The sequence below is a fragment of the Rhinoderma darwinii genome, chromosome 1, assembly GCF_050947455.1.
Source record: "Rhinoderma darwinii isolate aRhiDar2 chromosome 1, aRhiDar2.hap1, whole genome shotgun sequence".
Classification (NCBI taxonomy): Eukaryota; Metazoa; Chordata; class Amphibia; order Anura; family Rhinodermatidae; genus Rhinoderma; species Rhinoderma darwinii.
Genome location: NC_134687.1, coordinates 49933800 through 49958298, shown reverse-complemented (window position 1 = coordinate 49958298; position 24499 = coordinate 49933800). Strand labels below are relative to the sequence as shown.

At 41.0% G+C, this 24499-nt stretch overlaps 1 protein-coding gene across 2 annotated transcripts in view; it reads left to right on the top strand.

The window, feature by feature from the left end:
* KCNIP4 (potassium voltage-gated channel interacting protein 4) overlaps positions 1–24499 on the top strand; it is a 542821-nt gene that overhangs the window by 305307 nt on the left and 213015 nt on the right. The window lies entirely within an intron of this gene.

Here is a 24499-nt window from a genome sequence, read left to right as displayed (position 1 = left end):
AGAAAGATTTTGTTTCTGGCAAGATTGGTTATCATTTATAAATGGATCTCAAAAGATTTCCTACGGGAAGTAGAATGACACCATAAGGTGAATAGAGTGATGATTTTAGAAAGATCATATTACTTGACGCTAAGTAAAGAGGAAGGGGAATTTATTTTTTATAAGATCTGGAACAGATGGATAGTGGAACTATCCCCCGAACAGAAAAAGACCTTAGGGCTGGCTTAAAATGTGTTAGTAGTTTGAGGAGTAATGTCTTTTTTTCTTAATCTTCCTTTATTTTATATTTCATTATTGTTTCTTTTTTTTCTCTCTCTCCCCTCCCCACGCGTGGGTAGTGACTGTTGATTTTCCAGCATTGACTTTTGGGATAGTTTCTGTACTACATACTATTTTGTTTAACCTGTTAGTGACCGCCAATATGCCTTTTCATGGCGGCCACCAATGGGTTTTATTCTTATGCATATGCCTTTTCACGGCACTGCATCAGAATAAATAAACAGAGCAGGGAGCTGTTAAATCTCTCAGCTACCTCTCAGCTACCTCCCTGCTCAAACAGGCGAGATCGATATCAGTATCGATCTCGCCAGATTAACCCCTCAGCAGGCGTCGCATCTGAGTGGTTTTGGAGATCTCACCCCACCAGCACCCTGAGTAAGATCGCAGAGTTTCAGTGGTTTCTATGGCAGCCGGGGGGCCTAATAAAGGCCCCAGGTCTGCCACTAGTTATGCCCGCTAGGCCATTATAATAAAGTTAATAAAAAAATAAGTGAAAAAAAATACCTTACAAAATGCTTTATTATTAAAAAAAACTGAAAAAAGTTAAAAAGTTACACATATTTAGTATCACCGCGTCCGTAGCGACCTCAACTATAAAGTTCTTACATTATTTAACCCACACGGTGAACGCTGTAAAAAATTAAATTAAAAACAATGCTAAAATTCTGTGAATCTTGCCTTAAAAAAAATGTGATAAAAAGTGATAAAAAAGTCGCATCTACTCCAAAATGGTACCAATAAAAACAACAAGTTGTCCCGCAAAAAAAAAATGCCCTCATACAACTGCATCAGAAAAAATAAAGTTATGGCTCTTGAAATAACAAAAACAAAAACAAATATTTTGAAAAAAAAGGTTTATTACAGTGTAAAAGTAGTAAAACATAAAAAAAAATCTATATAAATTTGGTATCGTTGCAATCGTAACAACCCGCTGAATAAAGTTATTGTGTTATTTATACCACATGGTAAAGGGCGTAAATTTGGGACGCAAAAAAGTATGGTGAAATTGCTGGTTTTTTTTCTATCCCCCCCCCAAAAAAAGTTAATAAAAGTTAATCAATAAATTCTATGTACCCCAAAATGGTGCTATTAAAAAATACAACTTGTCCCGCAAAAAAACAAGACCTTATACAGCTATGTCGACGCAAATATATAAAAGTTATAGGTCTTTGAATGAGACGATGGAAAAACTTAAAAACTAGCTTGGTTATTAAGGCCTAAAATAGGCTGGTCACTAAGGGGTTAATATAATGTTTACTCAGAATATTTACTTTTACTGTTTTTTTGTTATGTAGTATGGAATATTTTGTTATTTAGATCAACAACAATAAAAAATTATATTATAAAAAAAAAAGAATTGTCAGGGCAAGGACTCTATTGGATGGTTCCCTGTGCAGTACATTCTGATGTCCACCCTATATGGTGTATTGTAGTACAATGTACAAATAGCTATATGAGTGCCTAATTATAAGTGCCATACACTGTGGTGCCCTCAGTGCCATATGTTGGCCAAATAACACTTCCATACAGTGGCCTAAATAACAATGATATCACCATACAGTACTCCAATAATACCAGCAAACCGTGACCAACAATACAGTGCTATATAATGTCTAGATATTACTGCTATACAATTAATATTCAGGGTGGCACAAGCCATTTTTTATGCCCCCTTCAGCAGGTGCAGCACAGGTCGCACACTCCTAATGCTCGCCCTGAATAGAGTCAATACAATTATATCAGACATAGCACAAATAGAGTATTATAACATATAATGTCTCCCTCCCTGTATTGAAAAGTACTTGTTTCAGGGGAGACGTAGTACTGAGGATTGTATGACATCAAAGGGCAACTTTGGCACATAGTTACTTTAATTGGCATATGTATCTCTTGAATTTTGGTGTTTTTCTTTTTGTATCGTTGGTATATGACTATTTACTATCAATTGCATTTATCTTAAGATTCCAAGTTCCCAGATCATTCTACCACAAAACGTAATATGAGTCTAGTGTTCCTGGGGGAAGTTGCAGCTGATCATACATTTAAGCCATTTTCTACAAAACTATTATCACAAGATGGCCATCCCACCCTATGATGTCCATAGACTATAATAAGGCATATGAAGAGAGTTGTCTTATTGAGAGAACCCACTTAATGAGCTCCATGTTTTTCTTATATACAGCACCCCAAACTGGAACCTGTATGCAGCTGGGAGCCTTAACAATAAATATGTTAAAAACGTACATTTGAATTTGGGGCATGACTGAGATCTGTCGCCTTTTGCAGCAGCTGCCTGACACAATGCTGTATTCAAACAGCTTTTGACTAGTATTTCCGATTTCTTTTTAATATCAGATGTCCTTGAGATTTTCTGATTTAATGTGCTAGTAGCACCATTGTCGCTTTATTGCTTAAACTATATACTCTAGCTACATTTGAGCTGTGACATTGTAGACTGGGTTTCCAGATTTTATAAGAGGTCTTTAACTTTGAAGAGCAGAGATAAATCTTCTAAGGCTGGGTTCACACAACCTATTTTCAGACGTAAACGAGGCGTATTATGCCTCGTTTTACGTCTGAAACTAGGGCTGCAATATGTCGGCAAACATCTGCCCATTCATTTGAATGGGTTTGCCGACGTACTGTGCAGACAACCTGTAATTTACGCGTCGTCGTTTGAACTCAATGAAGCACAGCTCAAGATTTACGAGCGTCCCAGAGCGTCTCAGACGCCTCGTAAATTACGAGGAGGAGCATTTACGTGTGAAACGAGGCAGCTGTTAACAGTCTGTCTTTTCACACGTAAATGCCTCTCATCGTGTGAACATACCCTAACTAACAAGCAAACAAGTCCGCTAACTACATGCTCACATCCCAGTGGTGCTGATGAAGCAAAGTTATACAATTAATGTCCATCAAAGTTCTATTTAGCAATCAGTAGTCTGCAACGTGGGAATTATTTTAAATGTGAATATATGCCGTTTCTTACTTCTGTTCACAATCTATCACTCTTATATTTAAATTCTTAATCAAGGTTTCCGACAATTACTTTTTTAAACCAACTTGTCTCAGGAAACCTTTGCATGAGCTTCAGTGTTTGTGTTTTCCCATCAGAGACATTTATGACATATCCACAGGATATGTCATAAATGTCAGATAGATGCAGTTCCCACCTCTGGGTCCCACATCTATCTCTAGAACAGGGCCCCCTAAACCCCGTTCTATTTTTTTTGTGCTTACGCTGCCTCCCGGCCACTTACTGATAACATGGTCGGGAGTTACAGAAACAGCGTAACTCACTGAACTACGCTGTTTCCGTAACTCCCATAGAACTGAATAGTAATTACGGAAACAGCATAGCTCGCATGCTACATTGCTTCTATAACTGCCATTCACTACTATGGGAGTTACGGAAACAGCGTAGCTCAGCGATTTACTCTGTTTCTGTAACTCCCGACCATGTAATCAGTAAGTGGCCGGGAGGCAGCGTAAGCACAAAAAGCTAGAATGGGGTTTAGGGGATCCTGTTCAAATTATAGGTGCAGGTCCCAGAGGTGGGAACTGTATCTATCTGACATTTATGACATATCCTGTGGATATATCATAAATGTACCGTATTTTTTGGACTGTAAGACCAGTTTTAGACATCAGAAAATAGGGGAAAAAAATATTGGTTAAAAAAAATAAAATATTCGGTTTCACCACATTCTGAGAGCCATAATATATATTTTTTCATCGTTTGAGCGGTGTGAGGGCTTAGTTTTTGCAGGACGAGCTGTATTTTTTTATTGGCACCATTTTTTGGATATATACAATTTTTTTATCACTTTTTATTTCATTCTTTTTGGCGCTATGGTGACCAAAAAAACAACGATTCTGGGATTTGAATTATTATTTTTTTACGTTGTTCACTGTGCGAGTCAAATAATACTATAGTGTAATAGTTTTGAACGTTTACGGACGCAACAATACCAATTTTTTTTATTTTTACATTGTGCTTGGGGGAAAATGGGAACAAATTTTTTTTTTTTTTACTTTAAACATTTTTTACTCTCTTGAAAATGTATCTAACTTTTTTTTTTGACACATTTTATTAGTTCCCCTAGGGGACTTGAACCAGCGATCATTAGATCGCTGGTACAATACACTGAAATACATGGATGAGTTATGAAAATTCGCTGAGCTACTCTGTTTCTGTAACTCCCATAGTAGTGAATGGCAGTTACAGAAGCAGCGTAGCATGCGAGCTACGCTGTTTCCGTAACTACTATTCTGTTCAATGGGAGTTATGGAAACAGCGTAGCTCAGCGAGTTACGCTGTTTCCGTAACTCGACCATGTGGCCAGAAAATAGTGGCACGAGTAAGCTAGAACGGGGTTTAGGAGGCCCCGTCCCAGAGGTGGGACCTGCATCTTTCTGACATTTAGGGCACATTCAGATGTGGCAGAATTGCTGTTGAATTCCGCCTCAGACAGTCCGCAGTGGAATTCTACAGCAGCCATCTTTTACATTTGTTTCTATAAATTTTTAGGAAAGTTAGTTCAGACGTTGCGGAAAATAATTGTGCGGAATTTAGGCTGCGGTGCAGAATTTTCCCTCCGCAGCATGCACATTATGTTGCGGAGAAGAAGCGGAATTTTACTGCGGATTTCAGCCTTTGCAATGCAAAAACTGAAATCTGTGGCAAGTCCGCTGTGATATCTGCAACGTCTGAATTACCTGTCAAATATTGGTGCAGATTCGTTGCATAATTGCCCCGAATCTGCACCAACATTTGCAGTGGAAAAATTCTGCCACGTCTGAACATGGCCTAAGACATATCCTGTGAATATGTCATAAATGTCATTCATGGGAAGACCCCTATAAATGCTGTGGTCGCTATTGACCGCGACATTTAAATAGTTAAATGGGCAAGAACAGCCCCATCGCTGTTCCTGGCCGATAGAGCAGCGTGTCAGCTGTAAATCACAAATGACATCTGCAGTGTATGGAGCGGGCTCAGCGCATGAGCCCGCTCCGTTTCAAACATCGTCCCCTTCCCGCTCCATGATGTGACGGCACATCACGGATTGGGAAGGGGTTAAGTAAGGAGCGGTCAGGGGGCCTTGGCTGCTGACTATAAGATGCAGGGACTTTTGTAGCAAGATTTATTCTTGCTAAAAACTGCGTCTTATAGTCTGAAGAATACAGTATCTCATGGGAAAACCTTTATTCTTTAGGCCAGGATCACACACTTAGTTTTGATGCAGTTTTTGTGACAGTTTTTTGGGTCAGTTTTTTTTAACCACACCCAGAAGTTGACACAAAGAAAGGAAATGTGTCAGTCTTTTCTGTAAATTTTTTCTTCCTCTTGGATCAACATCTGGCTTTGGCTAAAAAAAACTGAGCCAAAAATTGCCACAAAAGCTGCATCAAAATTATGTGTGACTATGACCTAAGTCCTGATTCTCACTTGCACTTCTAGTTTTTGCTTTGGTCCATCTTCCTTCCTATTCCCACTCTCAGCTAGTCCTATCTACGGTTCTGGTTCATCTCTTGGACTTTTTGCATTTACCTACAGTTATATCTCTGGCTACATTTCTCATCTACATTGGTACCTTGGCACTTGAGAGAATTTCCTAGAAAAATCTCTCAGAGAAAAAAGTTCAACTTTCTATAGGAAAGCAGAGTTTCAACTGAGCGATAGGTTCTGTAGTTTCTAATATTTAATCATTGGATTCTTAGCCCACCTACTTGCCTACCAATGGAATACAATGGATGTTTCCTGATAATTTGCTTTGATCGGATCCACCCATTTCACTGACTCTTGTCTAGCTCTTAGGCAATATACATGCATGGAGTCCATAAAGTAAAGGAATTTACAGTTTTTGGTTCCTACTGAAGTACTTTAAATTCAGAACACTCAGTTAACTCAGCGAGGCTTTAATGTTGCTGAAGAGATGTCTGTTTTAGAGAGCAGAAATGAGAACAGCAATTTTATTATAATGACACACCGACAGCCGTATTCCAACAGATTTGATTTTTATCTGCATTTCTTTCTGCCAGTGCTGATAAATACAAATTAATTTCAGACTTGTTGGGGGTGGGACAAACATTCAATGTCAAAATGAATTGTTAAAAAAAAGTCTGCCCCATTATCTTTTGTATCTCATGCACCTAGCTGAGCAAGCTGTATTGGATTCTCTTTATGTGGGATCATATTGAAAAATGAAAATGAATTTTTTTGGGTTTCAGCTCTGGAGTAATAACTTCTGTTATAATTATTCAGAAATATGTGATTTTTCTCTGTAACCAACTTTTAAGGACTTCTAACGTCAAAGTCAAATGCTTGATTTCTGTAGACACTTATTCTGTAGTAAAGGACACTAATATGTTTCTAGTTACATTTACATTAGCTCTCGCCTGCCGATGACAACTTTTTTCCAATAGATTTTTTTTTTATTTTCTAGCGGTACGTATACCTAAAATACACTATGTGACCAAAAGTATGTGGCCTAACCTTTACAATTGTATGAACTTGTTGGACATACCCTCCCAAAACTATGGGTAATTATATCGAATTGGACTCTTTTCTATATCCAGATCCACTCTTCTGAGAAGGCTTTCCCCAAGATTTTGAAGTGTGTCTGTGGGAATTTCTGCCCAGTCAGCCAAATTTGTGAGGTCAGTCACTGATGTTAGCGGGCCGGTCTTGCAATCGACGTTCCAGTTCAATCCCAAAGGTGGTTGATGGGGTTGAGGTCAGGGCTCTGTGCAGGGCACTTAAGTTCCAGCACATCAAACTCGTCAAACCATGTGTTTTTGGATCTCGCTTTGTGCACAGGTTCACAGTCACGCTGGAAAGTTGGAAGAATACTGTACATTTGTCTAAAATGAGGATGGGCGATTTTTATGCACCACACGATTCAGCAGTCAGCGGCCACGCTCCGTGAGTTTGAGTGGTCTACTGTTTTGTAGTTGAGCTGTTGTTACGCCTAGACACTTCCACTTTCCAATAATAGCACTTAAAGCTGACAGGAGCAGATAAGGATGTTCATGACCATTTCAAGACATTGTCTCATTTAAAGTCACTGAGCTCTTCAGTGCGACACATACTACTAGCAATGCAGGGCAAGATTATAACAACCACCACCACCTTTTATGGACCTTCATGATTCTGCCCTCACCCTGTCCCTGCCTGATTTATGCTTTCTCGCTGGCAGTTTGTTCCAATTTTACTTCATAGTTCTAGATATGGTACCATTGAGGCACTGTATGGTGGTATTGTTTTGGCACTATATGGCACTGTTAAATATATATTGTAAGGTACTGTTATGTGGTCACATTATGACACTATTGTATAACCACTGTGTGGCAGTATTATTTGGGCAGTGTATTATGTCATTATTACTGTCAATGTTCCTGCTTTAAATAAACATGGGCGGAGAACACAACACATGTATTGACCATAAGTTTCCACCAACTTCTAGCGGACTCTGTTCATATGGTAACGCTTAACTCTTTGGATAACTTTAACCCTTAAGGCACAGAGCATTTTCTCCTTTAATGACAAGCAATAAAATATAGCATTTTTAAACTGGTTTAATAGCTAGAACTATTCATATTTTTTTTATTTTATCATTTAATTTTTATTACAGATTTTTTTTTCATAGAATTTGATTTTTATTTTTTATGCCATTAGGGCTAAAGTGTATAACAAATGTAAAACATTCCCCCCCCCCCCCCCCCGCATTTTTAGTCCTTTTAATATGTGACACAAAATTTTTTTTTTATTATAGTATTTAAAGGGTAACTAAACTTTCAGAAAACTTCTGACATGTCATAGGGCAATGTCATAGATTATTACAGTCACAGGAAGTAATGGAGTACAGCCCCCCTCCCCCAGAGAGCGGGAAGTGACAGGGGAGCTGCCTACATAGCCTTATCTGTGTGCATAGTTTTACTATTCTGCAATTTTAGCAGTACAAAAAAGCTGACATTAAATCCCCATCCTCTGCAGTGAGCTGCAGAAAACAGCTGGCCAGTATAAAAACTGGGGGGGGGGGGGGAAGTATATTGATAAAAATTGTTGAAACTCGATTTAAATAATATGTAATTTTCTGGTGATACATTCCCTTTAATTTTCCCCGCCTTGTCAGAAATCGTGTTCTTTTTTCAGCTGCTTTTCATGTCTATCATTTTGAGAACTAGGTTCTGATATATTGGAGTGGATTGTGAGATATAAAGTGACTAAAAGATGGTCTGCAAAAGTATTCTGCATTGCAAATTTTAAGATCTTCTTATCTTACCTTAGATGTAGAATACTACAGCCATATTATTTATTCAAGACATACCTTTAGGAATCCTTTTATGTCTGTTGCTTTTCTGCTGTAATTCCTTTTTTATAGACCCATTTCATTTTGATAGTAAAAAGAAGCGAAAGGTACTTTTTAGACGACTCACGGAAACAGGATTTTACCTGTGTCCAAGGGGACTTCATTAATGTTCGTTCTTGTAAAATTACAAGGATGCTGTAAAGAAAGTCATGAAAAATATCTCCAACTAAAATAATGGCAAATAAACAAAATATATACTACACCAATGATAAAAAAAAATAAAAAATGCTTATATACGTACATGTCGAAACATTAGCTTCCTCCCTTTAACCACTTCAGAAGTTTTAATCACCCAGCCAGTTTTGACCTATAGGACCCAAAGATTTTTTGGGGTTTTTGCCTTTCATCATTCTGACCCTCATCATTATTTTTCATGACGGTATGGACTTGCTTTTTGCAGAGTAAACTGTACTGGGTTAGATTACTATTCGAGGTACACATGTTTTTACAAATTCAAATTATACGGAATATAGATTTTGCCACAGTTTTAAAAATTTGCCGTTCGCCCATCACCTCAAGAGTATTGTACAGATTGTCATGGTTATGGGGATACTATATACTGTACATCTATAGTATTAGTATAATTGGACTAGAAGAGTATCCCACCAAAAAAAGTATGTTTTGGGCCATAGTAAAATACAACATGTGAATAGAGCCTCTTAGAAATACATAAGACAATGCATTCCAATATTGTGCAACGGTGCTGTGGTCAATAAGATCAGTTGAGATATAGAAGAAGCGCCATCATAGACAAAGACCATTTAAGAAAAAACTGTGAAGGAGAATAAGAAGGAGAGCATAACATAAGCTAAGAGATAATAATGAAGCCCAAATCACTTTAAACCCCAGATACTGAATACATGTCATCTAAACTGTCTCAGATATGATTGTCATATATTGTACCTGCCGATTTGTCATTAACCATCACACGGGTGAGTTTTTGTTTCACCATCCAAGGGAAAACCATTGTTACATCTACATCCAACTTTAATATGGGTCTTACCGATAACGTGAATATAGACCAATGAAAACGAAACACTTGGGGGTAACTCCGGATACCAAATAATTGTATCCTCTGCCAGCTCCGGAAAACATTTTTGTTTAGTACATTGATTCATATTCATACTATATAGAAGCATTTACATTCACTGGTAACTTGTGTAGTAGTATTAATTCTGTTCCAGCACAAAGTAATTCAGTGGGAATATCTGTAAACTTCCATCCGCATTGATAAATAAGTCCTGGTACATTTTTGAACATTTTCTATTTTTTATTTCATCGTATTTCTTCTTGCTTTCTTTTATATTGGAAAAAGTAGAAGGTGAGAAAGAAATTCAAGAGTTAGAAAGACCCCATTATTCATTGTACTACAAGAAGTGCCTGCAATTTATTGATAAAAATGTGCGATTCATACAATGCATAATGCAGAGGAGAGAAAAGCAGCTAGTAGTTTTACTGCTTTCCTAGCTCGTATTTCTTATACCTGATCTTATACCTGATAACAGTATTCTTAGGAAAAATATTTACCCAGGAATGGGTTTTGACTGCAAATTGTATGACTGCAGTAGGACTACAGATTCTTGGCTGATACTAGGACACTGGTTGGCCTGATGAAGACGCCGGTTCGGCGTCGAAACGCGTAGCCTCTTTCATTAAAACATTAATTATCATTTCTTGCCTCAACATCGTCTATAGCAGCGCCGTTGGTCCCTTTTTTCCATTATTATTGATCCAGTTTGACAGCAAAACTCGTTTTGCTTGTGCACGGACCTGGCAGCAGCTTTCTGGCTTTTGAGATACTTAACGGTATCCACTTACAAAGGTGAGCAATTTTCTTACATCAGATTGCTCCTTGTACTCCCTTGCTTTATTGCACTATGTGGCGCCGTGTATCTCTTTTTCTTCTCCCTTAGTACTAGGACACTCCGACAGGATACTTTTTGATTTATGCCAGATTATGAAAACTTTGCCGTGGAAGAAAAACAAATAGGAAAGAAACGTATAGCATTCAGCAAACAAGACTGAGAGTTATAGCCTTCCTAGACCATATGGACAGCTTTCCCATATGGTAGTTTAAATTGTTTTTAAGTTACTGGCTTGGAGGCTTGGTAGCAGTATTCACATTTGTAATACAATTTAGTCTGTGGCCATACTACTAAATTTCTTTAAGGTAAATTAAATATTGATTGTAATAGACCTTTGAAACTCCAGGACATGTTCCGGGGGTCTTGTACGTTTGTTTAAAATTAGGAAGCTATAATAAAGTTAATGTAAAAGCAAAAACAAATGATGTCAGCAAAATAACAAATCTAGAATGATATTCGAATCAGAAGTCTAAAATTGTCTGCAACTAAAATTTTTTTTCCTTAATTGACAATTATTTCTTAAAGTGAAGGCTCGGTTTTATACAAAAAAAAATTGTAGCTCTGGATAGGTTATAGACCTTTAAAAGATGTATTTGTTTTAACTTTGCAGTCTTGTTTTTTTCATGTCGTCCTGATGCCTACTGGAATGTACAAATGCAAAATTTAAGCCCAGTGGGCATTGCATTTCAGGTCTACGTGCTGCAAACACTCCCCTCCCTCCTGCTGCGTGGTCACTGTTGTCATTACATTGTGGCATATGCACTGAAGCTAAATATACATATGAGATAGCAGTCAGGTATTTCTCTTAACCTACCAATCGTTCATATTTACTTTAATAGGGAAAAGGGAATGACCAGCTGAAATTCAACATGCCAGACGCCTCTTATCTCCCACATCTGCCATCGGGGTACAGTACAAAGGCTGCCATACACATGAGATTGTTGGCCAATCACGCCGAAATTAATGAGTTTGGACGACTTTTATCTCATGTGTATTGCCAGCTTGAAGCAGCCCACTTTTTCCTACTTCCTCTCCCCACTCTAGACTGTAATGTCTAGTCAGTCCCCCTGTTCTCCCTGGTGCTGTAAGTTGCTTCTTCTAAGTCACTGGAGTCTGCTGTGTGAAATCTGTCACAGAAAGGATGCAACTGCAAAACCAGTGAGAACAGTCTGTGTGCTGGGGATCTTCTACAAAACCTTCCCTTTCCCATTCCTTGGTTAAACTTGATGGACATGTGTCTTTTTTCAACCGTACGAACTATATAACTATGTCACTATGTAACCTGACTATTGTACGTTTATTGATGTACTTTGTTTATTGTTCATGATTATGTTACACCTGTATTGACATTTGCAATTAGTGTCATGATGTCACTTCCTCTATATAAACTGCACATTAGCACTTTGTTTACTGCTTGAAAAAGACCCTCACTCGGGTCGAAACGTTGCTTTTTATGGTGAAATAAAGACACCTCTTTTTGATACCTGGATAACTTGTGTGCTGCGGTTTTCTACCTTCTTGTGTCTACTTTGGAATTGGATTGGCTACGACTCGACACTGCCTGCACCGATTGAACAATTTTTCTCCTGTTTAAATGCCCCCTGTGAATGCTCTCTGGGACTGTGATGTGCTGCTGATCTCTTTCTTTTGGATACTCTAGCCTGAAAGCGTGCACTCAACTTTAAATGGATCGAAGTAACGGTATGCTACAAAAGACTTCACCTAATACTTTTTCCTACAGTAATGATGATATTACACACATTTTAAGTGGAGCAACTAGTACAGTAGCTTTTTGAGCAAACCAACTGTGGATGTGGTTTGTTGCAGATGGGAACATGAAAAAAAGCAATTGATTACATTTGAATTACATCTGTCAACATTATGTGAATAATATAAGGTACTGAGAATACCTAGAGGATTACATTCACATCTAAAACCTATTTTATTCTCTACAAATGTAGAATTTTGCGAAAAGTTCCAGCAAATCTCCAACAGATACTCTATGGACATTATCCTGCTTAATATGGAGTTTCTGCAGAAAGAAATTTCTGAGGGCATTCATAAGGTTGAGGCACAGGAGGAACAACTGAAAACCATGCTTTCATTACAAGAGTTCTCTGACCTACAGGAGAAGATATCGATGAGTCTCTCAAAACATCGCTCTAATATTGAGCTGACAAAAAGGTAGAAGTGGTATCTTGAGGACTATAACAAAGGCTACGTCTATAACTGGCAATCATCCTTTGAAAATTAAGGGGCACGTCAGGAGAAGAAATTCCAATGTAGGAAACCTAGGGGTCTGGTGATTAACTTCACGGAAACGGAATCCTCTGACGAGCCTAGTGGGAGCTCATTTTTCGGGCAGAGAGTGACTCCAATAAGAAAAACCCAGATACACCAGACGGGGAGGATGTAAGCACAACAGATGGCGAAACAGAATAACCAGGTCCAAGAGGTTACCCACGGGTATGGGGCCAGAGAAAAACCAATACAAACGGGGGACACTGAAAACGAACTAGTGGTAAATATTTTGTCTTGTGCTTTATCCTCCACTGATACTAGTGGACTTTCATTTTGTCCAGGTACTGATGTGGGCTTGTTCAGATGTGAGACTAATTTGCATGCTTTTTTTTTTAGGAGATTACGTTTGAAGGCATTCTTTAAGATTAGAAAAATTGATGATAATATGGTTTGCATTTCGGAGAAGTGTGAGTCTGGCATGATGACATTGAATAATGTTGGTTTATATAAACCGTTTATATGTTGGTTTAATAAAAGTGCTTTTCAACCTCCTACTATGTGCAATGCAGTAGAGGCCTATATCTCATTGGTAAAAAAGGATGTAGCAGAGCATAAATGAAAAACAGCTAAACATTCATTTAAACCTAATCTTTTAGGTGCAGAAGTTAAACCCCTTAAAAAATTATGTGATAACCCCGATATTACGATAAGAACAGCGGATAAAGGGGGAGCGATAGTAATTATGGATAATGCTAAATATATTGCTGAAAATGAGGGCCAACTGAACGATACCAATGTATATGAGAGAGTTTACTCCGATACGAAATTTAACATCATACGTGGTTAAATTGTTAGTTGATGATGCTTTAGCTATGGATGTAATTGATATTAAACTGCATGACTTTTTAATCTCTATCTGCCCAATTACACCTATACTGTATACTTTACCGAAGTTACATAAGAACATGATGGATCCACCGGGTCGACCAATTGTCTAAGGGGAGGGCTCAGTCTTTACCCCAATAGCCACCTTTTTGGACAAAACTCTCAAAAAATTTGCAGTAGAAGCTCAATCATATGTGAAGGACACAACTGATTTCATCCTCAAATTAGAATCATTGGTTGTTCAGGGTGATTTTGTGAGTCTGTATACAAGTATAGACCATGACAAGGGAATAGATTCTGTTAAACGTGTACTGACAGACCCCGCTCTTGATGAAGAAAGTAATAATTTTCTTCTCTCATTACTGGAACTGGTGCTCCGAGGGAACTACTTTATGTTCCTGGATCGATACTATGTTCAACGTAGGGGCACTGCGATGAGGTCAAATGTGGCCCCTACGTACGTCAATATTTTTATGTGACTCTTTGAACAGGATTATGTATACTCATCCAGCGCCTTCCTATTTGTGAGGGGTTGGATGAGATACATTGACGATATATTTTTTGTGTGCACAGGGACAGAAAAGTGTCTTAATGATTGGCTGAGTTACCTGAATGGGATTCATACAGAGTCACAATTTACGTCAGTTTACTCAAGTAAGAGCCTGCAATTCCTGTACACAATGGAGTATATACGAAATGGTCGTTTTATGACGGATTTATATGTCAAACCGACCGACAGGAACGGTACCCTGGGATATGAGAGTCAACATCCAAAAAATATGATTGAGTCCCTACCACTTAGCCAGCTGTTGAGGGTTAGGCGAATTGTTGCGGAGGATAATATTGTTGATGTTCGTCTTGATGAGATGTGTAATCGATTTCTAGCAAGGGGTTACCCCAGTAGTTTGGTGAATCGCCATAGAGAGAAGGTAATGAAGCATTCTAGGAATGATGTTCTTTGTGGAAGGAATAAAATTGGGGGGAAAAACCTAGGATCCCATTTGTTTCTACTTATTCCAATGTTAGCAAACGGTTGAGTAATTGTAATGGATTTGCCTGACACAGCTTCTTTGTCGACGCCCGTGGTTAATCAGCCTGCATCTGTGCCTAGATCTGTTAGAGTGACTCGATCTGCTACCACTCAGGCTGGGAGGCTGAGGAGTGGGAGAACCTATCACAGCCTGGACAGATGGAGCTAGCTCCCGCCCTCTGTCTATTTATACCTTCATTTCCTGCTCCTCCTTTGCCTGTGATTCTGTCTGGTTTCCTGGCTCTGCTGCTCCTGCTAATATTATTGACCTCTGCTTCAAATTGACCCTGGCTTTACTGACTACTCTCCTGCTCTGCGTTTGGTACCTCGTACACTCCTGGTTTGAGTCGGCTCGTTCACTACTCTTGTTGCTCACGGTGTTGCCGTGGGTAACTGCCCCATTTCCCTTAGCTTCTGTGTACCCTTGTCTGTTGGTCTGTTGTGCACTTATTGAGCGTAGGGACCGTCACCCAGTTGTACGCCGTCACCTTGGACGGGCCGTGCAAGTAGGCAGGGACTGAGTGGCGAGTAGATTAGGGCTCACCTGTCTGTCTCCCTACCCCGTCATTACAGTAATATTGTAAAGAAAAATTGGTCTATTCTTCCACAAACATTTCCTGATATTCTGGAGTTTAACTCTCCTCCCCTAATGTCGTTCAGAAGATCTAAAAATTTAAAAGACCGTTTGGTCAAGACTGATTCCTTGGGCCAGAGGATTTCTGGACATGGTTAGACAGGATGCTTCCCCTGCCTAGGCTGCTGCAATTGCAAGAGCATGCAGAAGGGGAATAGTTTTGTACACCCTCGTACCGGTAGACGCTACTTAATAAAACAATACTTTACATGTAGATCTGATTTTGTTATCTACCTTTTACATTGCCCCTGTGGGTTACTTTATGTTGGGGAAACCACCCAAGAATGCAGGAATAGGCTTAACCAACATAAATATACTATACGTCAAAAGAAGTTGGGCTTACCCATCTCACAACATTTTGATAAATATCGACATAATGTCTCTCAATTAAGCTTTAGAATTATAGATGGGATCCCCGAGTTACGTAGGGGAGGTGATAGGGAAGCCATGTTGAAAAGGTTGGAGCTTCATTGGATTTATGAGCTTGATTGTTTGGAGCCAAAAGGCTTAAGTCTTGAATTCAAAATTGTCTCTCTCTTCTAGCTCTATGTTGGAATGCGTGTCTTTATCATGTTGCTGGAGGTTTGGTTTTAAATTTAAGTGCTTGTACCTAACAATCGTACGGATTTGTTATGATGTTTTTACATTTTTTTGGCTCTATCCTATAATAAATGTAAAAAAAATCTCTCTTTTCTTAGATTGTTTACAACTGTTGGGATCTTGTAAACTCTGTGGAGATGGAATTCCGGACCAATATGATATACATTTTCAGATGTCTAGAGTTACTCTGCCATGCATATTTCCTCTTGATGTCATTCAGTATAATAAAATGCCCTTCATTTATATGCCCTTTGGTGGTAAATCTTTTTCCCCCTTCTGGTTCTCTCTATTGTTAGGCTGTGGGACACTATGAATGGTTACGGTGCTGATTATCCTTAACGTGTACTACGTTATATATATTAGCGGGTGGCTTTCCTACAATGCTAAATGCTAAAAGTTAAAGATAAGATAAAATATAGATGGAACCTATTGAAGGAGTGTTTATAAAATATTAAGCTATTAAACTGCGATACTGACGTGATATTTCTTTAGTATTCTAATCTATGACATCCACTCGTGGTTACATGCCTCTTTGAGCATGCTACATTAAGAAGCAAGTATGTTGGCAAATGAACAGTTAAATTACTACTTACTATGATCGCGGTCGCAAGCAGTGGCGTAGCTATAGGGGTCGCAGCGGTCGCAGTTGCGACCGGGCCCCTAAGCATGTTTTCTAACTAAATCTTCTGTGCCGTGAAGCCGGCACTTCCGGGTTACGGTAACATGGTACACTTAGTGTACCATGTGACCGTGTTGTCACGTGACACGGCTTCAAGACAGAGCAGAAGAGTCGGTGCGGAGGACTCCAGGTAAGCTGCAGTGTAATGTATTGTGTTGTAACGTTATGTATTGTAATGTAATGTATGTGATGCCTTGTAATGTATTGTGTTGTATGCGGAGGAGAGGGGGGAGCGTTAAATCACAGCCCCCCCCTCCTCCTCCACCGCAAACTGCACAATACAGTATAATACACATGAGTGTATGAGAGCGGGGCTGCGGCTGTGTAATACAGTCACTGCCCCGCTCCTGAGTCCTGATAACAAGTGCGCGCTGTCAGGATGATGTGATGCGGCCGGCGCTGCACTAATGAGCGTCGGCACTGAAGACAGAACATGGTGGGCGCGCTACAAAACACCCCCATGTGCTGTCCTCAATACCTGAACCGCCGCTCATTAGTGCAGCGCCGGCCGCATCTCCTCATGCTGACCGCGCGCGCACTTATATCAGGAGCGGGGCAATGGCTGTATTACACAGCTGCAGCCCCGCTCTATAACGGCGGAGATCAAAGAAACCGCTCATCTCCGCCGCTATTCTCCTGAATGCTGCGATCAAAGCTGACTGCAGCATTCAGGGGAAAATGAGAAGGGGGGATGCCCCTGGATCGCGTCACAGGGAATTCCTGTGACGCGATTAAGGGACATACCATATATGGGCAGACAGCCCAGGGTCTGTTGAAGGACCCCAGGGCTGTCCTACCATATTTCCTGTTGTTAGGGCATACTGAGGTATGTCCTAACAACTGCCTGTGTACTATCCGTACACAGGCTAATGTACTGGCATATAGCTATAGGCCAGTACATTGAAGTTTAAAAATAAAAACAAAGTAATGTTAAATAAAAAAAATACACATTCACCTTTTTTATAATAAACTTTAAAATAAGTCTCAATACATAAAACATACACATAATCGGTATTGGCGCGCCCGTAATAACCTGCATAACAATTTTTTTGCATCATTTATGATGTGTACTCTGTAAAAAAATAAAATAAAAATTGCTTTCTATCACTTAGGCCCCATTCACACGACCGTGCCCGCAATCAGGGCCCGCGATTGCGGGCACGGCCGGCTGCCGACTGCCACCCGCATTTTCGGGCCGTGCTCCCATACAAAGTATGGGAGAACGGCCCGCAAAATGCAAAAGGATGGACATGTTCCATAATTTTCGGAACATTTCTACGGCACGGACACCCATCCGTAGCGCTACGGAAATGTGTCCGCGCTCAATGAAAGTGAATGGAGGTTATTTACGGTCGTGTGCATGGGGCCTAATTGTGAGGCACGAGGTGCGATGATGAATTTAACCTCCATGTGCCTCACATTAATAGTAATTAACCCCATCATGTACCTTACACATTAACCCATTATGACTGAGAAACATGATGAGGTTAATTACTATTAATGTGAGGCACATTCAAAATTCATCACACCTCGCGCCTCACATCAGAAAAGGGAAGAACTTTTTATTTTATTTTATTACTGTTGGCAAAGTAAACGAAGTATCGGTATCGAAGTCCAAATTTTGGTATCGTGACATCCCTACACTGTGGGTCGCGTCCCCCTGGGGGTTCGTGAGTCACTCACCGAGGTCCCGGTTCCAATCAATGCTGGAGCAAGGAGCTGACATCTCCTTGATCCAGCATTCCCTGTGCCGTGAGCGGCTCGACGCAGGCAGGCGGGATGTAGCGACATCATCGCGCCTTCCTGCGCTGAGTCACTCATAGTAGACACCGGAGGAGGCGAAGGATCCTCCACTCGACGTGGGAACGGGGATAGGTAAGTAATTATGCTCATATGGGGGCTTTATACTGTATGGGGGGGGCTGATATTGGGGGGGGAATTATACTGTATGGGGGGCTGATATGGGGAGCATTATACGGTATGGGGCTATTATGGGGGGGCAGTATACGGTATGGGGCTATTATGGGGGGGCAGTATACGTTATGGGGCATTATACTGTGTGGGGGCAGCTATGGGAGCATTAACTGTGTGGGGGCAGCTATGGGAGCATTAACTGTGTGGGGGCATTATACTATGGGGGCTGTTGGGCAAGGCGTCTGGGCATAGGAGCGCGCAGGGGTCTAATGATGATGGTGGTGCTGGGGAGGGGTAGGGGGGCCCAAGCTGAATTCTTGCACCCGGGCCCATGAGCCTTTAGCTATGCCCCTAGTCGCAAGGCAACAGGAACGCTACTGTGATGCGTATTGAATCCTGCGCATGGGCAGTAGGACTGAATGCCGATACATGAAAATTTAACATTGACGAGTTATTGACAGCTCGTTTTAGATGGTCCGGCCATCCATCCACTAGGGTACTATATATATTGTATGTAATGTATTTTATTGTACGTTTATTGATGTACTTTGTTTATTGTTCATGATTATGTTACACCTGTATTGACATTTGCAATTAGTGTCATGATGTCACTTCCTCTATATAAACAGCACATTAGCACTTTGTTTACTGTTTGAAAAAGACCCTCGCTGGGGTCGAAACGTTGCTTTTTATAGTGAAATAATGACACCTCTTTTTGACACCTGGATAACTTGTGTGCTGCGATCTTTCTATCTTCTTCTGACTACAGAGGTGACGGTGTGTAGTCAGGTTCTGCTAGTTAAGCACAGAATAAATAAACCTAACATTTAAACATTTAGCCATCACCTGAAAAGGGGGACCTGTTTTATTTGAAAACCCATTAGCCCATTGAAAAAATTAATAATTGTCCATATATGTTTTAAAAACAAAATAAAATAAAAATATACTTTCAGTATTTATATACTTTCATTATGACACAACTCCCCGCAGGAGTCGAGACCCGAACTTTTGGGTAAGTGTATGCTAACATCCCCTGTGTCCTACTGGCATCCCCCATGGCAGCATCCAAGCTCAGAAAAATAACAACGAAAAAATTAAAAAATTATGGGTTTCAGAATATGGCAACACAAAAATAAATTTTGTTTTTAACAATTACTTTTTTCTTTGTAATAGTAGTAAAACATAAAAAAGGTAAAAAAAAAACAAACATATTGACCTGCAAAATAGAGTTAACATGTCACTTTTACTGCACAATGTACGCTGTAAAAACAAAACATAAAAAAAAGCAATAGATGAATTTATGTTAATTTTTACTGCAATGTAATACTGCTGAAAGACACTGCATTGCTTGCAGTCCACATACTGGAGCATATCAAAGCTTGTTATAGCAGGGAGCAGCACTGGACAGACCAGGGGGCCTTTTGTCTGACTTCCAGTGTACAAGCGCCAGGTTAAACGACTCAGTGTCAACAGTGTCGGATTAAGTGTACCATGGGCCCTGGGCTGTTGACACAACTTGGGCCCCCTCCTTCCCCCTCACACGCAATTCAACCCCCCCAACCCGCTGACACTGTACCTGCCAGTGCCACTGACCTGAAGGATACAGGTTTTAGCACTAGATACAGCTGCTCTGTATTCAGGATATAAAGCAGCTGGTATCTTAAAAAGTAAAAATCATTTTTAATAAAAAAGTATTTAGAAAGTTGCACCAAACACGCTGATACACTGTTTTATTAAAGAGATAATAATAATAACAATAATAATAATAATAATAATAATAATAATAATAATAATAATAGTAATAATAAAACAATCATAACACCTCTCTTTACAGTGTAACTGAACTTTTGACGTGTCATAGTGATATGTCAGAACTTTTAATCAGTGGGGGGTTCGAGCACTGAGACCCCCACCGATCGCTAAAGTGAAGCGGCAGAAGCGCACGATTGAATGCTGCTCCAATTAGTTTCTGATCGGCATACCTCGGAGAGGTGTACGTCCGTACACCGCTTGCTCGGCTTTCCGAGAAAAGCAGATCAGAAACGAAGTGGCACAGCGGTCACCTGAGCGCTTTTGCCACTTTGTTTTAGCGATCCATGGGGGTCTCAGTGCTCGGACCCTCACCGATCAAAATTTCTGACATTTCACTATGACATGTCAGAAGTTTTTTAGACGTTTAGTTACACTGTAAAGGGGTTTTCCCGTGAGGGAAATTGATGACATATCCTGTGGATCCTGTCAGATAGATGCGGGTCCCACCTCTGGGAACTGCACCTATCTCTAGAACTGGGCCCCCTAAACCCTGTTCTACCTCTTTCTGCTATTGCTGCCTCTCAGCCACTTCCTGACCATGGACTTTCCGTAACTCTCATAGTAGTGAATGGCAGTTACGGAAGCAGCATAGCATGCGAGCTACACTGTTTCCGTAACTACCATTCAGTTCTATGGGACTTACGGAAACAGTGTAGCTCAGCGTGTTATATTGCTGTTTTCGTAACTCCAGACCATGAAAGCAGAAAGTGGCCGGGAGACAGCAAGAGCAGAAAGAGGTAGAACGGGGTTTGGGGGGCCCCGTTCTAGAGATAGGTGCAGGTCCCAGAAGTGGGACCCGCATCTATCTGACATTTATGACATATCCTGTGGATATGTCATAAATGTCCCTAATGAGTAAACCCCTTTAAGTAGTTAGACACCCCTCCCCTTGTAGTAAAATAACTACTGAGGGCTGTATGGGGAGATTATATCGCAAGGGTAGGTCAGATTGTCTGACTGACTGCTGTGGGCTCTAAAGGGGGGTTTGAATGTCTGACCCTGATGTCTCCGTGGGGGGGATATCCCTCCCATAGAGACCTCAGCAGTTAGTCGCTCAGACCACCCCCTATAGAGCCCCCAATAGTCAGTCAGACAACCTGCCCTTGCAGTATATTAGTAAATACTGAGGGCTCTAAGGGAAGGGAAATTATACTGAAAGGGGGGTCTATCCATATAAGTGACTACAGAGCACTCTTTAAAGGGGGGTAATCCCCCCATCCCCAATAGAGCCGCCAACATTTATTATGCAGCGCGAAGGGGGGGGGGTTGAGAGTCTGACTGCTGAGTGCTCTATGGGGGGATATTATCCCCCCATAGAGTATTCTGCAGAGAGTTAGGTGGACCCCCACTGGCTATATAATTAATCAAATCCCTCCCTAGTATTGGCTGATCAGTTTAAAGTTGACTGGGGCAGGAGGCGAGTACCATACTAACTTCACCGCATGACCACCGCCCTGATTTCCTGTTCGTCTCTGGCGGTGCGTGCATCATCAGAGAGGCATGTTCTAACATCTACCACTAGCAGACGTGCAGACCAAGCTCTGACATATACGGCTCCAGAACCAAGCTCAATACATGTATACAGCCCCAGAACCCAGCACAGTACATATATACAGCACCAGAACCAAGCTCAGTACATAAATACAACACCAGAACTAAGCTCAGTTCCTAAATACAGCTCAAGAACCATGCTCAGCACATAAATACAGCACCAGCACAAATAAAGGTCAATTTAGTGCAACCCCTGACGTATAGGTTTGTACGGATAAAACTACAGCTCCCAGCATGACCCGAAAAATGGTAAGGATATGCTGGGAGTTGCTGTTTCCCCCCAAAAAAATATCATACCACCCATCATCTCGCTGCAGATCCTATAGGGACTACATTACTGATTAGAGGCAGACTAAAGATTTACATTAATACATTAAGTGAGTCACCGGTGACTTCATTTCAGATTCTAGTTCTTCTTTTTCTCTTTTCTTCTCCATCCGGTCCAGACCTCTATGATCATTTCTCCTGGCCACGACACATTTCTGCAGTTTTCCGCTCAGATGTCTTCAGCTTCCCACTTTTCAAACATTTCTGCATCTATAAACAAAGATAAAGTTATCATGGTGCCGCACAATACGTCCCTATATATAATAGCCCCATACACTGCACCTCTAATTATAATAATGCCATACACTGTGTCCCTGACTATAATAGCAGCGTACACTGTGTCCCACACACAGTGCTCCCCGCAGACAGTGCCCCCATAGAGCCCCCTGTAGATAGTGCCCCCATAGATAGTGCCCCCATAGAGCCCCCTGTAGATAGTACTCCCATAGATAGTGCCCCCATAGAGCCACCTGTAGATAGTGCGCCACATATAGCCCCCTGAAGAAAGCGCTCTACATATAGCGCCCCCTGTATGTAGTGCCCTACATATAGTTCCCCTGTAGATTGTGTCCCACATAAAGCCTCCCCTGTAGATTTTGTCCCACATATAGCCCCCAGTAGATTGCGCTCTACGTATAGTACCCTACATATAGTCCCCCTGTAGATTGTGTCCCACATAAAGCCTCCCCTGTAGATTGTGCCCCACATATAGCTCCCCCCACCTGTAGATAATGCCGCCCACACTTTTTAGTTGAAAATAACAAATTTTACATACTCACCGTGATCCCGTTCCCACGCCGTCCTGTGTCAATACAGGCCTGCTCTCTTCTGAGCAGGTCTGCTGGGGCTGAGCGAGGCAAGTGGCGCAATGTCACATCGTTGAAAGGTGCTGATTGGCATGGCAGAATGACATGCCCCGTTAATCAGCACCTTCAACAACGGAAGCGGTGTGATGACGTAATCGTGCCGCTACCGTCGTTGATTGGCAGGGCAGAATGACTTCCCCCACCAATCTGCACCTTTCAACAAGTGTAAAGGCGCTGATTGGCGGGGCAACTCATTTTTCCCTGCCAATCAGCGTCGTTGTAAGGCGCTGAATGATCGGGCATGGAACGTACCTGGCCATTCAGCGCTTATGCATGTTATTGTACCTGCGTTCTATAGACGCAGGTACAATTAGTGCAGGAGGGGGTGACGGCGGCTTGTTTCAGTTGCGCCGCCGCCCCCCCCCGTCAGAGAGGCAGCAGGGCGGATGGTGCGGTCCTGCCCTCCCATTAGCAGCAGCTCTACTCCCTCCCCATTAGCGGCGGACCTATTCCATCCCAGACCCCCCCCTCCTCCCCATTAGCGGCGATAGTGCGCTGCAATGTCATCATATGGCCGCCCGAACCGCTCATATGATGATCCGCCACTGGGTGTCAATCACAGCCACTCTCCCGTACCTGCGCACAGCTCCTGTACCTGCGAGCCTACTATCGGGTTTAATATATTTTCCTCTCTATCTATACAACACCTTATGGATATTTAAAAGGCAGAGGGTGTATGCTTATGTGCATGTGCGAGCGTGTGCGCGTGCGTGCGTGGAGACAAGTAAAATGGTTGTCTGTTCAACCAACAGTTTTCTTATATCTATGTCCATATTATAGACAAAGCTTGGGCTAACACGATGACTGTGTTCATCGCAGGATTTGTGTTCCTATGGTTTGCCATTGAACGTATAATTATGTATTTGATTTTCCATTGTAGTTCTACTAATGTGTTTATACGATTTGCAGTTGCATGCAATGTCTACTTATTTACTTATTTAAATCAGTCCATGCCAGCAGTATTTATCTGGTTAGGTCTATGCACAAATTATTTATTTGGTTCAATCTGTCCACTAAATAGCTATTTATATGACTTGTCAACTGAAAGACACTCACATTTCTCCTGCTTATTGTGACCGAGCAAAGTGAAAAAAAATGTTTAAAAAATGTTTCTAAAAGTAATCCGTTCCACTGATTTCTCAGTGCCCCCTTTTACTCCACCAGTTCCTTCTTCTCCATCCCTCCACTAACCAGCCCCCCTTAGTATTCCTTTAGGGACTACCACTCTCACCCCAAACCCACCAAGACCAATTACCATATAGTTAATCATGCTTAGGAATCTTTATCATTTTTGTCATTCCCTAAAGATCTAGTTGAGCGTACCGATATGTGGGAAGTATCTGTGCATTCAACAAACTGTTGTTTTAGGTTTTGTGGGGTTTGTGGTTGCTGCACTATACATATGAAATTTAGCAGCAAGTTATGACTTTTGTGTATTTGT